Genomic DNA, 14729 nt, shown 5'->3' with positions numbered 1-14729 from the left:
TCAAGGGAGCCCCTCCCCCCCCCACCGAGATTTCTGGAAAGAGTTAATGTAATTGGAATGGTGGAATTGTAGCGCTATTTTATAACAAAAAAAATATTGTTTTCTGTAACTTACAGGCCGTAAGTTACAGCAACTATTATTATTATTATCATTATTGTTATTATTTTCAGTACCCTTCGGTATGCAAAAGCTGAACCAGAGGGGTACTTTAGTATTATACGGACTGCCTCATTTGTCTACGTTAAATTATATTCCCCTCACAAACATGAGTCATTTACCGTACCGCGCAATCCCCGCCCCCCGCTTTTGCATTCAATTTAACGCCTTTTTCGTTTGTTTGTATTACTCTAGCGTTTATAGTTGTTTAGGTTAGGTTAGATTGCTAATTGTATGATTTATATATTGTAAACTTTCAAATACAGTGTTCCTATTATGTCCATAAGTGTTTCTTTTGCTTTCCCAGAAAACAGTATTTTCAATCCAATTTGAATTTTATGATTTGTAAAGTAGTAGTAGCTAATAATAATAACAATAGCAATAATAGTAGTAGTAATAATAAATAAAAATAACAATAAAAAATATGACTCCCCCCCCTGATAAAAAATCCTGCGGACGCCCTTCAGCGTACTCGCTTTATTTTCGACCCTACCAGTGGTGCCCAAGGGGGGATTTATGACGCGCCTGCGTCATGGAATTTTTTGGTGAGACAAAATTTTATAGTATACCTACCAATTCTATATATCTTCACACAAAAATGGGGGAATCGTTTCTTTTGATTGACTTACTATTGATTTTTAGTTATGGTTATTAGTATTTCTTCCTACCTGTGGGTGATCGCGGCAATTTGGTTGAAATGGAACACCACCTCTTATGCCTTTTGAATCGGTTTGAAAGGGGAAAGCTGCTCGCATTAATGCAAGGTTAGTCAAGCAGAAAAACTATCAAGAATAAGGCTGATTCAGTACACTAACAATGGCAGTGAGGCTGAGCAGTTTTATGTTAGCAGACATGAAAGTGAGCCGTGCATTTTCTTTTTTAGTATTTTAATTTCAACTGCAATGAAAGGCTTCGAATGTCATGCGCCTTTCGATTGTTGGCATCTCGAGCAGTGGTAAACAATGTTAGGCAGTGGCGACGATTAGGGAGGGCGAGGGGGGCGCACTTGCCTTCCCCCCCTGTTTTCGCCACTTTTGCCCCAGCACTATGCTAAACCTTACCTACAAAAGGAAATATATTGTCTTCGCCCCCCACCAAATTTGGCTCTTTGCCCCCCCCCCACCCCACCCGGATTTGGGAACGGTGTCTTCCCTCCCCCCCCCCCCAAATGCAGACTTCAGTGTTAGTGCTGGATAATTTCAGGCACGATTTGTTTTACGAAAATTTATTTTTTTAAAAAAATGAAATCAAAATATCGACATTCAAACAAAAATCAATTACTTGCATGTTTATTCAAACTACTGTATATTTGTGTGTGGGGATGTTATGATGAACAATTCTTTTGGTGGGGATTTTGATAAACGATTTTGGGGAGTGCTTCCTCGGCCTTGGGGGGGGGGGGGATGGGCACCCGTGGACCCTACGATGGCTATGTTTGAATGCTTGATATGAACACGTATCTGATAGTTTAAGCACAGAGAAATTGCTATGTTCTTTAGGAGTACAGAACATCGCTATGGAGACAGTCATTTTCTTAGCACAGTCGAATTCTGCGCCATGTTCAGGCCTACAAAAAGTAGTCATTGTGGATTATGAGGAATATAACAAAAATACTAAAATGAGAAAAAGTGGTGAAATTCCCGCCACATGCTGGGAAATTCGCCATTTAACTTATTTATCATTTTATTGTCAGTTTAAGTGTTTGAAATACCAAGTTGTTGCCAATAACTCAGACAACAAAGTGTAAAAGACCTACAAATGACAATACAAAACTGATAAAAAGATACAACGCAAACATGTTTAAAAGAAACATAGGCCTAAATGTTCATATACATTGTGAACAAGTTGTGTGTGAAAGATCGCCTGTAAGAAGGGAAATTCCGCACATTTTCTGCTACTCTGGCGAATTTACCAGCAAATGCATAGTCGAAAGAAAACAACTTATATTTACTTGTACATGCACGCTTTCCAAAGCAAATCTTTTCACGACATTCTTAAGGTTTGAGGTTACGATATCAATAATTAAAAGGAAGAAAAATAATTCTTATCTGCCACGAAATGATAATTTCGAACGTAGTATTGAATTTCGGCACCTTTCTTTGTGTTCTGAGTAGACGCAACCGCGCATTCCAAACTGTACTGCTTGCTTGCTAGTTCGCTCACCACACTGTAGTTTTCAGTGGAAACAAGGCACATGTTACTTGATGTTTTACAGGCATCAGTGAGTGTTCCCAACCTATAGTTTCCATCTACGATTACAAAAACCACAAGTACGGCGAAATTCCCAGCATGGCGAACATCCCTTCTTTTACCCTATCTGAATAAGACCTCTCCTGGGGTGTGGATTGGAAGAGGGTTTCAAGGACCTCAAAGAAATCCCGGTGGAGGCACAAGTAGTTCGGATCCCACTCTGAACTGAAGGTTCAGTCCCAACTGGCATTCCTCTGCATAAAGTGGACTTAAAATGAAAACTCAAAATAACCGGTATCGCACAACGCAAAAGCTACGAGCAGCTGTGGAAGATACCTTCACGCACGAGAACCCGGATTAATCTCCGCAAAACATGGCACAGAATTCGGCTGTGGACTCCTAAACCACAGAAAAACTTCTGTGCTTAAACTATCAGGCACGATTCTATATCAAGCATTCAACCATAACCATCGCAGGGTCGAAAGTAAATCGAGGGCACCCACTTTGTGGCCACTCTGTAGAAGTCGTCACGCGTCTCCTGCTGTTGATATTTATTGAGCTTTCAGACCGAAGCGGCACGAGACAAGACAAGCGATACAGACCCATTCAATCTACAACGCTACAACGATGAGAAAACTGTCGAGTACCCGAGATACGCAAGCGACAAGCGACGTGTGCAGTTTTTGTCACTCTTCTGTACGGAAGGTTGAATTTCTTTCTCAAGGTGGGTTCCCAAGTGACATACAATGGGTGAGAAATAACCTTTGTTGGTTGAATAATAATAAACGATTTTACATATTAATTTTGGTGAAATCTTTGAGAGGAAGATTATATTTGAAGAATATATTGAAAAGGTTTAATCCCTTTAAAATATCTTGGAAAAATCTAAACTGTGCTCACGCATAGTAACTTGAGGCCTACATTTTTAGATTTTCCTTTGAAGTTTGGCTAAAAGTAAGGCAAGGCACATAAGTCAGATGTCTTGAGTGAGCTTAACTTCCGTTACAGCCGCAAGTCATGAGATTGATGACGTCAGTTGGTGATGTAATGAAAATGACGAACTGCTATAAGAGGAAGATTCGCGGAGAACTGTCGTTGTAACATCTGCCGTTCTTTAAAAGCTGAAATACATAAAAAAAAAAAAAAAAATAACAGCAGATGCAGTTCTCTCCCTGTTCCCCCAGAGCAAAACAAAAATTATATTAGCGTTCGCTAATTCGCCAGGCATAGGCTTCATTTCCTGTCGGGGAAGCTTCATACAAACCTTTTTTCATTTTTTTTTTGTTTTGTGATGGATGGAAGGGAAAGGGGAAAATGATTATAATGCACGCAATATTAGTGCGAGTTACAATGGTGACGGTATAATTCATAATTACCTATGCTAGATGACCATAGTATGTTTCTATGCACATAAAAAAGACAAAAGAGAAATGCAGAAACAGAACAAAAGAAAAACGAAACATGAGTCCGGGACACGCACACATAGAAAGAGAGACAAAGAGAGGGAGGGAGGGACAGGTGATAACAAAATAACAAACCCAAAAATTCTTGATTTTTTTGTCCGTTTTCTCATTTATTTAATCGCCCCCTACTTTACGTAGTTAGAAATTATGAAAATAGATATTTTTATTCAATGAAAAATCCCTACTAGAAGGTCGGTTAAGTTTACACTTGCTTTAATTATTAATGCATGTAAAAATTAATGCTTCAAACTTCATCCTAAATGGGGAATGGCCACATTACTTTCTTTAATGTTTTTACAAAACTTCACTCATAATATAATGTAATTCTTAGGAAACAGAGTGAAAAAAACTTAACCACAACTCAATACAATTTTAGATTTCCAAATATTCAATTTTATTAAATCCCAGTACAAAAATTCTTGACCACAAGCATAATTTCTTGACATTCTCGACTGTTAAGACACCCTGGAAGAAAGAGTGAAAGAAGAGGTAAAGACAAAAAGAGTGAAAGAAATAAAGAGTGAAAGAAATAAAGAGTGAAAGAAATAAAGAGTGAAAGACAAAGAGAGTGAAAGACAAAGAGAGTGAAAGACAAAAAGAGTGAAAGACAAAAAGAGTGAAAGACAAAAAGAGTGAAAGACAAAAAGAGTGAAAAAGAGAAAGAAAGAGATGGAGAGACTGAAGACAGAGGGAGTAAAAATAGACAGAGAAAGAAGAAGACTTAAAGAAAAAGGAGGAGAGGGAGAGACGGAAGAGAGAGAGAGAGAGAGAGTAAGAAGAGACAGGGAAGGAAGAAAAGAGAAAGAGAGATAAAGAAGGACAAAGAGAGGGGAGACGGAAAGAGTAAAAAGAGACAAAAGGGAGGAAAGAAACAGAGAGGGGGGCGGCATTCGCGTAACCAAGAATGGGTTAAAATTATTATCAATGCATTGATATTTGCAAAAGACTTTGTGATGCAATGGTGATCCTTTAAATCATGCTTTCATTACTTACGCTGAAATTTCAGTTTGGAAAGGAAGAAACACGACAAAACCAACTAATGTGATACATGTGTCTAAGAATTGGATTGGATTGGATTGATTTGTTGTTTTAAGTTCACTTTATGCACAGTAAGGCTAATCAGGACTGAACCTACAGTTTAAAGTGGGACTCAATTCTGAACAACTAAATATTAAAACTGGAAAATAAGTATTTTATTGAGACAGTAGACACAATAGCTAAAGAGAGGAGAGAAACAGAGAGGGGGGCGGCATTCGCGTAACCAAGAATGGGTTAAAATTATTATCAATGCATTGATATTTGCAAATTAAAACTGGAAAATAAGTATTTTATTGAGACAGTAGACACAATATCTATGCATAGCCACATGGAGATTGTAAGTTGTGTTTTCACTACTATTTGTCTGTAAATTTATTTATTTATTTATTATTTCCTCCTAAGAAAAATCCTGGATACGCCTCTGGGGAGGAGGGAGAGAGAGAGAGAGAGAAATATGAAAATAGGACGAAGACGAGATGGATCAATTGTTTGCTTAGAATTTATTACATATATGGTCTATTCACGTATATAACAGTGTTTGTGTGTGTGTAAATTTGACGTATTTTCTCTTGCAAAAAATACCCCATTTCATAATGTTGTCTCTTTGTCACGAAGCTATATGTAATTTTCTCACAAAAACAAATGATGAGTTTTCCAATAGCTGATTCCCACAGCACTACCGATCAAACGCCTACTACCTATTTACATTACAAAGAATTGTGTTTTCCAAATTACCTTCTTAAAGGATTAATCCCACTATCCATCAAGACAGGTGCTGATAATCACACTAGAAGGACAGAAGAAACCGTGAAAGTAGCCAACAAGATTCGGAAACCGCAAGAAGTTCAGTCATTTCGCGGCAGATGGCGACACCGTACATGTAGTCTATTCACAGCGCTCTTCGCTAAATTTTCACCGTCTTGGAAATACGTTATCCTTCGTTGCTCCCTCAAGGCTGTCTCTTTCAACATGTTCTCATGCTTGATGAAGAATTCTGGTTAACAACCGGAAGAGATATTATAGGCCGTGTTTGACAGCCATTCCAAAACCAGCTAACATGGCATTGTGCAGGGAAAAAAGCTATGCGAACAGGCAACCTGGGAACTGCATGTTACAATCACAGTCTAACAAGATTATGTCTGTGAGAACTTGAACTTCCACCTAGAATAACCCATCTGCACTTTTTAGGAATTCACTTTCTATGCTGCGCTCTCTATGAAAAGAAACAAACGATTTTGTTAATCGCGAAGAAAAGGTTGAATAATGATTCGCTGAAACCAGTGTGGTCATTACAAAATTTCCAGTAGAAAGGGTCCAGCTAGGTGGACTAATTTAAATCAGATTGATAAAAAATTATAGAATAATGTACATAAGGATTTTGTAGATATCAGAATGACTTTTGATGAAAGTACATTAATCTCGTAATCATTTAATGGTGTTTATTAGGTTCGAAGAAATAGGAAAAGAAAGGAAAGAAAATATATATATACTGATAGAGTGAAGCTCATACGAAAGGAAGCGTAATATGTAAAATGTACACACACACTTAAATTTATCTTAATTTAAAATTCAATAACTTTTAAAGGCAAAAATAGTAAACATTTTGTGTAGAATAATATACAAAATACTAATCATGTTAAATCGTAAATAGTGTCATTATCATTAAACTGTAAATAAACATGACTCATATTTAGCAAACTATCATTTAAAAAATTGCCAAAATTCGTATACAAAGACTTTAAAAATATTTTTTTAAGTTAGAAATTATAGAGTACAGAATGTTTTATTTTAACTGGAAGAAAAGTTACTGAAATTAACATAGTTTCATTAACACACTAAACAAACATTTCCACAGTAGGTTCATATATACAGTACCAGAAATAGAAAAATGTATATTTACATTTTTTATTTGCTTTAATCAAACTGTTTTACAGGGCCATTTACTATAGAAAGTCTTTCTATAAAAAATATATATGTATATATGGTGCCAAAAACCATGCAAGCAATTTTAAGTGTGTTTTAAAAAAAGCAAAAAATCGATTTAAATTAAATAAATCATCAAAAATGTTTTTTTAAAATAAAAATCCTTATTTTTATCCACCCTGCTGTGCAAATTGTCTTAGTGCTGAGCCACTCAGCATTTCAACTTCACTCATTCATTCACAGACTTGTATATATAGTATTCCCCTTAGAGGCTAAAAAAAAAAAACTAACCAGAGGGAGAATTGACCTGATCCTCTCCGGTGCTGAGATCAAGGTGGCAAACGTCAACATAAAATGTTAATAGTAACTGTACTTCTGTTAAATGACTGTTAAGAAAATAACAGTTTGTAAACAAGGAGTAAAATACACACGTAAACGTTTTATACGTGTCCCAGTTTTTTGGATCCAGTAAAAACGTGTTCCTGGGTTGGTACCATCATGGTTTCTATCTTTTGTTATTTTTTGTTTCTACTTTATGTTGTTTCAGTGTAAAATGTCCAAATAAGACTGTATCTGAAACTCTGAGTAAATAAATAAATAAAAAAGAGTTACAGTTACTTATTTTAAAAAAGTAACTCGAAAAGTAAGTAAGTAATTGTCTTGGAAACAAATACACACACTAAATGATATATGGAGATCAATATGTCTCTTATCTTTCTGGTACATAATACAGAATATAAGGCTTCATATTATTACAATTAATGATCATTGATTTAGAATTAAAGTGTTTTAAAGTAATTGTGAAAATAACTTAACGTTACTTCTATCGTAAAAAATGTAAACCCGTTACAGTTAGAGCTAGGTCTCCCCGTTAGCGTAGTGGTAACATCGTCGCCTTGTAATCAAGGGGTCCCAGGTTCGATACCTGTTGGAAGCACGTTGCACAGTGTTTCGGATACCACTTTAAAATTTTGATCCAGTCCCGATTAGCCTATCTGTGCATAAAGTGGACTTGAAACATCAATTTAAAATTCAATTCAACAGTTAGAGCTACTTACTTTTAAAAATAGCTACTTACAGGAAAAAGTAACTGCTACTTCAAAACACCAAACCTAACCTACAGGGACAAAATCAAATTGTTCTGAAAGCTCTTAAATCTCTTGCACACAGTTAAGCAAAGCCCAACTATCACAAGGTTAGGTTGAGTAAACTGCTACCACAAAGCAATGATAAGCTAGCGGCTCCCAACAGATTTTCCTTGTTTTCTGGTGCTAGAAAGGTCACGTAAATCAACGCTTCATGTTTCCCGTTAAAGAAACCTCCAGCCCATCGTGCAAGATAAACATGTCGTTGCAAACCGTGAAGCTAGGCTCAAGTTCACAGGGTGAAGAGGACATCTTGACCCGCAGCGTGAGATAACGTCCATTCTCTTGCCGAAACGCCTTCCGGCGGACATTTTGCCTGTCCGCACACGTAGAACGGCGTCATGGCATGAAAAGGTGATATGACAAGCACAGCAATCACCTGCGTACAAGCTTCGACCATGCACACCTTTCACTGTTCCAGCAAGTTGCTTTGCTATGCACGAACCTTTCGCCAAGTGCTTGTAGGTTGCGCTGGGTCAGGGAGATCGAAGCAGGCTTGTTAAAGGTCCAAGAATGAGTATTGTTTAATTGAAAAAAGAAGCAGTTATTGGGATGTACTACGGGGAAGTGGGGTTGACTTTTAGGCGCCTTCTCAGAACGTCACCCTTACACCCCCATTTAATGTGCATAACGTTACTTTTTGTTTGTTTATTTTAATAAGTACTTCTTGTTTTTTAAATATTTTTTTTGGTAAATACTACTTCTAGATCCGAGACGAACGAGACCAAGGTGTAAAAGAGTCAGGCACGCAACACGAAACGAGGACGGGACAGTCTGGCCTCATTTCATGAATGAGGACAAGCTAGACAGTGGCGTGCCAGGATTTTGGAAAAGGGAGGGGTTTTTCACACAATTTTTTTGGTAGTCAGCCCCCATATTGCCATCTTCTTTGACGACCTTTTCTTTTTTAGGAATACTGGACCAAAGGAAGGAGGTTATGACCCCTACCAACCCCCCGTTGGGCACGCCACTGAAGCTAGGTTACGTTCATGCGGTGCACAAATCCTATACTGGAAGTTGCTGTGGCCAATACAGAAGAGAGTAACTTTAGCTTAATGGACTTTGCAGTCAATAGATAGCTAAAACAAAGAAACAAAATTTTTCAGATATGAATGTTTGTGCGTGAACTTTTAGTGGACTCCATGGACGGCAATGTAAATAATTTTAGAACGAATTCTGGATACTTTGAAATGGTGGTTTCTATTGCTAATTCATCCTTTTTTTTCAACCAGAGTACATCAACGAGAAGCAGACTATCTCAGCAGCAGAAATCCTGATCGCAGAAACATATCAGCCAGTTCCTAGTTTGATTTCAGAAGAGCATTTGAAAGTTTACGTCCTCCAAATATGCATGCGCCAGCCCAAGAATGACCGGCAAAAATCTAAGAGTTTTCCTTTCCGTCTCCCCCATATGCTCTGATTTGGAATAAGCTATTTACTGGAATATTCCATCATCGATAGAATCCCAAAGATTCGGCAGCTGATGAAAGTCCCGTTGTCATCTGTGGACAGATTCCAGCTAAATGCTAAGAATCTATTAAGATAAGTTATTTATCGGTAGCCCGCCTAAGTCGGTAATGTCAATAATTTTAATCCAGAGTATTTGATTATAGCAGATAAGGGGAAATCCCACTTTATCAATTTGACTTTTACTCTGGATGATGACGTGCGAATTTCGGAGGAAACGTTCTGTGACTTACGTTAGAAGAGAACTTTGCGTAGATAAGGAAAGGAAAAAGGTTACAGAAGATAATAATGAAAACCAGGATCAAACCATATATAAAGTCCAACGTTTCGCCAAACCACCCTGAGGAAAGAGCATCGTCAGTTTTCAATTCTTGCACTCAGAATACCTCCAAGTTCTGCACACAGGAAAATATATCCTTGAGAGTGCTCGAAGCGAGGAGATATGTGGAATTTTCCCAACTAGGAAAACGTACGAAAGCATCCTCCAACTGTCTCATTTACATCATGTTAAGTATAGGCGCATCCCCAGCCCGATCAAACTTCCCCCCTCTCCCTTAAATCTCCACTTCAAGTGCTGATCCTTGATCGTCTACAGTTTTAAGTGGGGACGGAACCGGGAATCGAAGCACGAATGTTTCTGATACAAGACAGTGGTTACCCCATAATTACATTCCGCCCAGCTTTTACTTTGCCGTGTTCGACACCACATTCCGACGATGTGTTGGTCACGCTGGAAGGTCTAAGTTTGCTGGCAGAGTGTATCGAAATGGTCGACGAAATGTTCTTGTTTAAAAACAGTTTATTCAGAATATTATTGGAGACAGCGAAAGGGGTGAGTTAACGAATTTTGGTAAGAGTCAGGCGTTAGGGAGTTTCACGCCTGTTTTTGAAACTCGCTCTACTGACCGTAGACCGCAATTACCACATCAACCTGCTATACATACATGGACGCCCGTAGGATTTTTTCCAGGGAGGGGCAAGGAAGGTATTTTTTTTCCAGGGGGGGGCAACGAAGACAAATTTTCCCCAAAAATAGTGTTGTTCCCTAAAAAACATTGCTTAAATTTGAATTTATGGTGTTCATGCAATAATTAACACATATTATTGTGGCTAAAATGAAATTGTATGTGTGAAATACATATTTTTTGGTTGACTTTCATTTTCCAGGGGGGGCCGCGGCCCCCCCCCCTTTCGGACGCCCATGTATACATACTGTACGCATAATGAATGTTGAATCAATTTTGAGATGGATCCCGGACCTTGTAATGCCCTAAACGTTACATTACAGTTGTTTGTTATTTAAACTTAGCTTTGGAATTTTGAGTTCGTTCATTTTGTATATTGTGTTGTGATCCACGTCCTAATAATACTGACGTTGCATGTTACCAGACTATGTTGGCGCAGGCCTCGTGTGTTGTGGAATGCGTTGACCAAGACCGAGTCATCTGCAACCCCAGACGAGATCGAGGACGAGACAAGCGATCTCGATACTATCCCCAGGTCCCATTATCAGTGGCGTGCCCAGGATTTTCGAAAGGAGGGTTGTTACATTACTTTTTTAAGTAGTCAGGCCTCATTTTGACATCTTTTTCTGCCTTTGACGTTCTTTTTCTTCAGGAATACTGGACCAAAGGGGTTTATGGCCCACCAACCGGCCCTTGGACACGCCACTGCACATTATTAAACCAGTGCCTTGACAACATCCATGCCCTGACTTATTTCCTACCGAGACGCTTGTTCGTACGTCAAAAAAGGCGTTGGGACTTTAGAAATGTAAATATGCTCTGTACATTGTAATGCTGATTACACCGCAGACAACGCGATCTGCCGGATAAGTCATGTAAATAGGAATTCGGCTCCCTTGACGACAATGCTGACTGCTAAGCGTATTTCAATGCGAGAACATTTCGGGTGACCTTCAAGGGGCGGGGTCAACAACTCATTTATGGCTATGGAAATACGAAGATGCCATTTTTGTCTCGCCACACTGAGAAACAAGGGAGAGATGAAAAGGACAAGATAAAATACTAAGCGGCCATTCAACACGAGCCGAGTGTTCCTGTCACGAGGTGATACCTTTTACCTGCGTCACGTCGTCTCTACCAGTGTTGCCAGAGCGTGATCTAAAAACTGTTGTGAATGTGCCGAAACGTGGATGTTATCGTTTTCCTCATTTGACGTCGCTTTTCTGCCTCTTCGGTAATCGCGACTCTGAGAATGAATGTTGATCTGATGAAGGACACCATCGCCCACGCCAGAGCCTATCGGTGGCGCTCTGTCTCCGAGGCTACAAAATGTATTTTTATTATTCAAATATATTTATTGATTTAGAAACGGGGTGGTGTAGTCGGTAGCCGTCTGACTGTAACGCGGGAAACCCAAGTTCGATTCCCAGGATGGGTGATCTAACGTCAGAAATTTCCGGCCTTGTCCTCGTATAAAGCGGCTCTGGGGCTCATCCAGCTTCAAATCAAAGGTACCCGGGAGAAAGGTAAAGGCGGCCGGAACATCACCTTCAAAATGGCAGAGATCGAGAATGTGTGGGACCCTACCCCCACATCCCCTAAATCCTAAATGTGTCTTCATAGCACAGTGCTACATGCATGGGGAACTTTACCTTTATATTGATGGATTGACTGATTTCGTTCATTTTACTTCGCATTTCAGCGACTATTGGCTAATCGCGAAGATGAGGATGAGTGATGAAATTGACGAAGGACAGTCACAAAGGACACACATGCCCAGGCAGAGATTCCAACCCACGACCCCTGGCGCCGTAGAGTGATGTGCTAACCACTCCGCCACGGAGGCCGGCATTATTGAAGGATAGTCTGACGGGAATGACTCCAGTTATTCGAGATTAGACTCCCGTCCAGGGTTTGGTTGTCCGGACGAAGGCCTCCCCGATGGCGTAGTGCAGGATTGTATTTGAAGGGGAAATGAGGATGATGTTTTAAGAAGAATTCCTTAAATCTTCCCAATGTGATTTTCCCAAATACAGTGGACTCCCTTTTAATTCGAACTTCAAGGGGACACGAAAAACGTTCGAATTAACAGGAACATGTATAGTTAAAGATGCTTTCAAGGGGAATAAACTTCTGTTCGAATTATCTAGGAATTCAAATTCAAAGTCAAAGTTCGAATTAAAGATAGTCCATTGTACCACACTGGTGTAGTGTTAACACTCTCGCCTTGTAATCAAGAGGTCACGGGTTCGATTCCTGGTAGAGGCACGGTACACACTGATTCGGAATCAATTTTAACTACAGGTCTAGTTCCAATTAATCTGTCTGGTCATGAAGTGAACTCCAAGAGAAACAACCAAAAATGTCATTCCAGGGCCCGGATTTTGTTGACATTTCATCTTTTAATTGGTGCAACGTAGACATTGCTAACTAGTACAGAAATCCTGAACACCCTCCTCAGGTTGAAGTAATTTTGGGGGGGTCATATTTTGGTCATTTTTACCATTTTCTTTTTATTTTTTCGGTCATTTTTTAAAATTTTGCGTCATTTTTAGGTCAGTTTTTAAAAAACGTTTGTGTCATTGCATGCTGAAACATAATATGTTCAACAATTTCTGTTTTGTCTGATTGTTATCTTGCGGTACTTACTCTGTGTTTAACTACCAGCGCAACAAAGCCTGTCTGAAAATCGCGAAATGCAACATTGTCGAGTTTCTTATTCACAGTCCGTACAACACACCAATGTGAAGAAGCAATTGTTAAATTGTTTGTCTTGGAATATATATATTTTCAATAAGCAGATTGAGTTTTGTACGAATTTTTGGGTCATTTTTCAAAGATTTTTATGTCATCAAAATCCGGGCCCAATTCACTTCGCGCATATAATATGCACAAGGTATATAACAAGTATCTTCCCGACTAATCCAAGAGTTATGAAAATCGCAGAATATAGTCCCTTAGCATAAAACCAGGTGCCATTAACCACTGTAATAATATAATAAACAATTGTATCCTTTATATTACTGCGTAATGCAACAGGCAGTAAGTACTTAAATTAGTGCAAAATATATTACAGCCCCAATAACTACATTTTATCTAACTCTATTTTGAAGATCAGTTAAAACACAGGACCACATATGATTAACCCTCCCCATAGGCTTCCAGGTCATGATTAGTGCACAATAGCTGCCAGAGTGCAAAAGTCCGATGAGTTTACAAATTTCACTGAATCAACGATAATAGTTGTTCCTGGCAACACTGATCTCAATGTTTTCTTTTTAGGAATGCGTAGGTCAACTTGCAATGGATGAATTGTAAAGGAGAGGATAAAAGTAAGACGAACAATAGACGGAAATGAAGGCGGGTGAAGGGGCGTAATTTGTTCTGTCTCGTGGGAAACAAAATATTTAAGTAACTCAGATCCACAGTACTGACAAGCGAAGTAAGTCGAGGGGAATTTCGACATCTGAAGCCCAATAACACTTTGGTGGTGGTTGCGGCTATTACAGGGAGGGAGGGGCGGTAATCATGAAAAGCATAAATATACGTTCCATGCAACATTTAAGTAGCTTTACACTTGGGGAAGTTTATGTACGAAATCAAGCTATGGTTTTGGAAATGTTTTCGTATTTACAGTGTTGCACTCGTCCCTCGAAGTAATTCCCAAAATGGACAATATCGCTCCTTTGGGGATTATCTCCCAAATACCAGACGAAAGAAAAATTCCCAAAAATGGTTTGTAAATTTTATCTTTTCACTTCTGATTTGTTACCAATGTATACCGAAGACGAGTTGTACCCGACCCCAGCGGAGGAGTGGTTAGCACAGCGCGCTTCATCGACATAGGTCCCGGGTTTGAATCCGGCATGGGTGTTCTTTGCGAGTGTCCCTTCATCAATTTCATCATATTGTCACTCATCCTCACCTCCGTGATTAGTCAATAGTGGCAGAAAAGCGACGACGCTAAATAATAAAAATCGAATGCACAAACGAAGACGAGTTGTCCGTAACTAATAACTAATGTCTTAATACTCTCTACCATTCTAAACCCCGAAAGTTTATAGCTGCAGCATCACAAGCCTTCCATCTGACCCTATACTGCGCAAGATTAATCCAATTTCTTCAATCTTTACCGATTTCCTTTAGGTCCATCTCAATATCCCTCCATCTTCGTCTTGGCCTTCCTGCAGGTTGCTTACCATCAGGTTTCCCAACAAGAATCCTGTATACAGATTTTTGCAAAGCGTTCGATTTGGTTAAACACGATATTCTATTAAGTAAATTAGCATGCTTCAATATTTCTGAACCACTGCGTCAACTGTTCGCTTCTTATTTGCAGAACCGTAAGCAGTACGTGATGTATACAGGCCACACATCCTCCG

General features: G+C 39.0%; 1 protein-coding gene across 4 annotated transcripts in view; it reads right to left on the bottom strand.

Moving 5' to 3' along the window:
* The window catches only part of cv-c (RhoGTPase activating protein), a 698249-nt gene that overhangs the window by 462039 nt on the left and 221481 nt on the right, over positions 1–14729 (bottom strand). The gene's annotated exons all lie outside the window — the stretch shown is intronic.

This window comes from Lepisma saccharinum, chromosome 3, assembly GCF_977018435.1.
Source record: "Lepisma saccharinum chromosome 3, izLepSacc3.1, whole genome shotgun sequence".
NCBI classification, from domain to species: domain Eukaryota; kingdom Metazoa; phylum Arthropoda; class Insecta; order Zygentoma; family Lepismatidae; genus Lepisma; species Lepisma saccharinum.
Note: the sequence above shows the minus strand (reverse complement) of the source record. Positions and strands in the feature narration are given on the sequence as shown.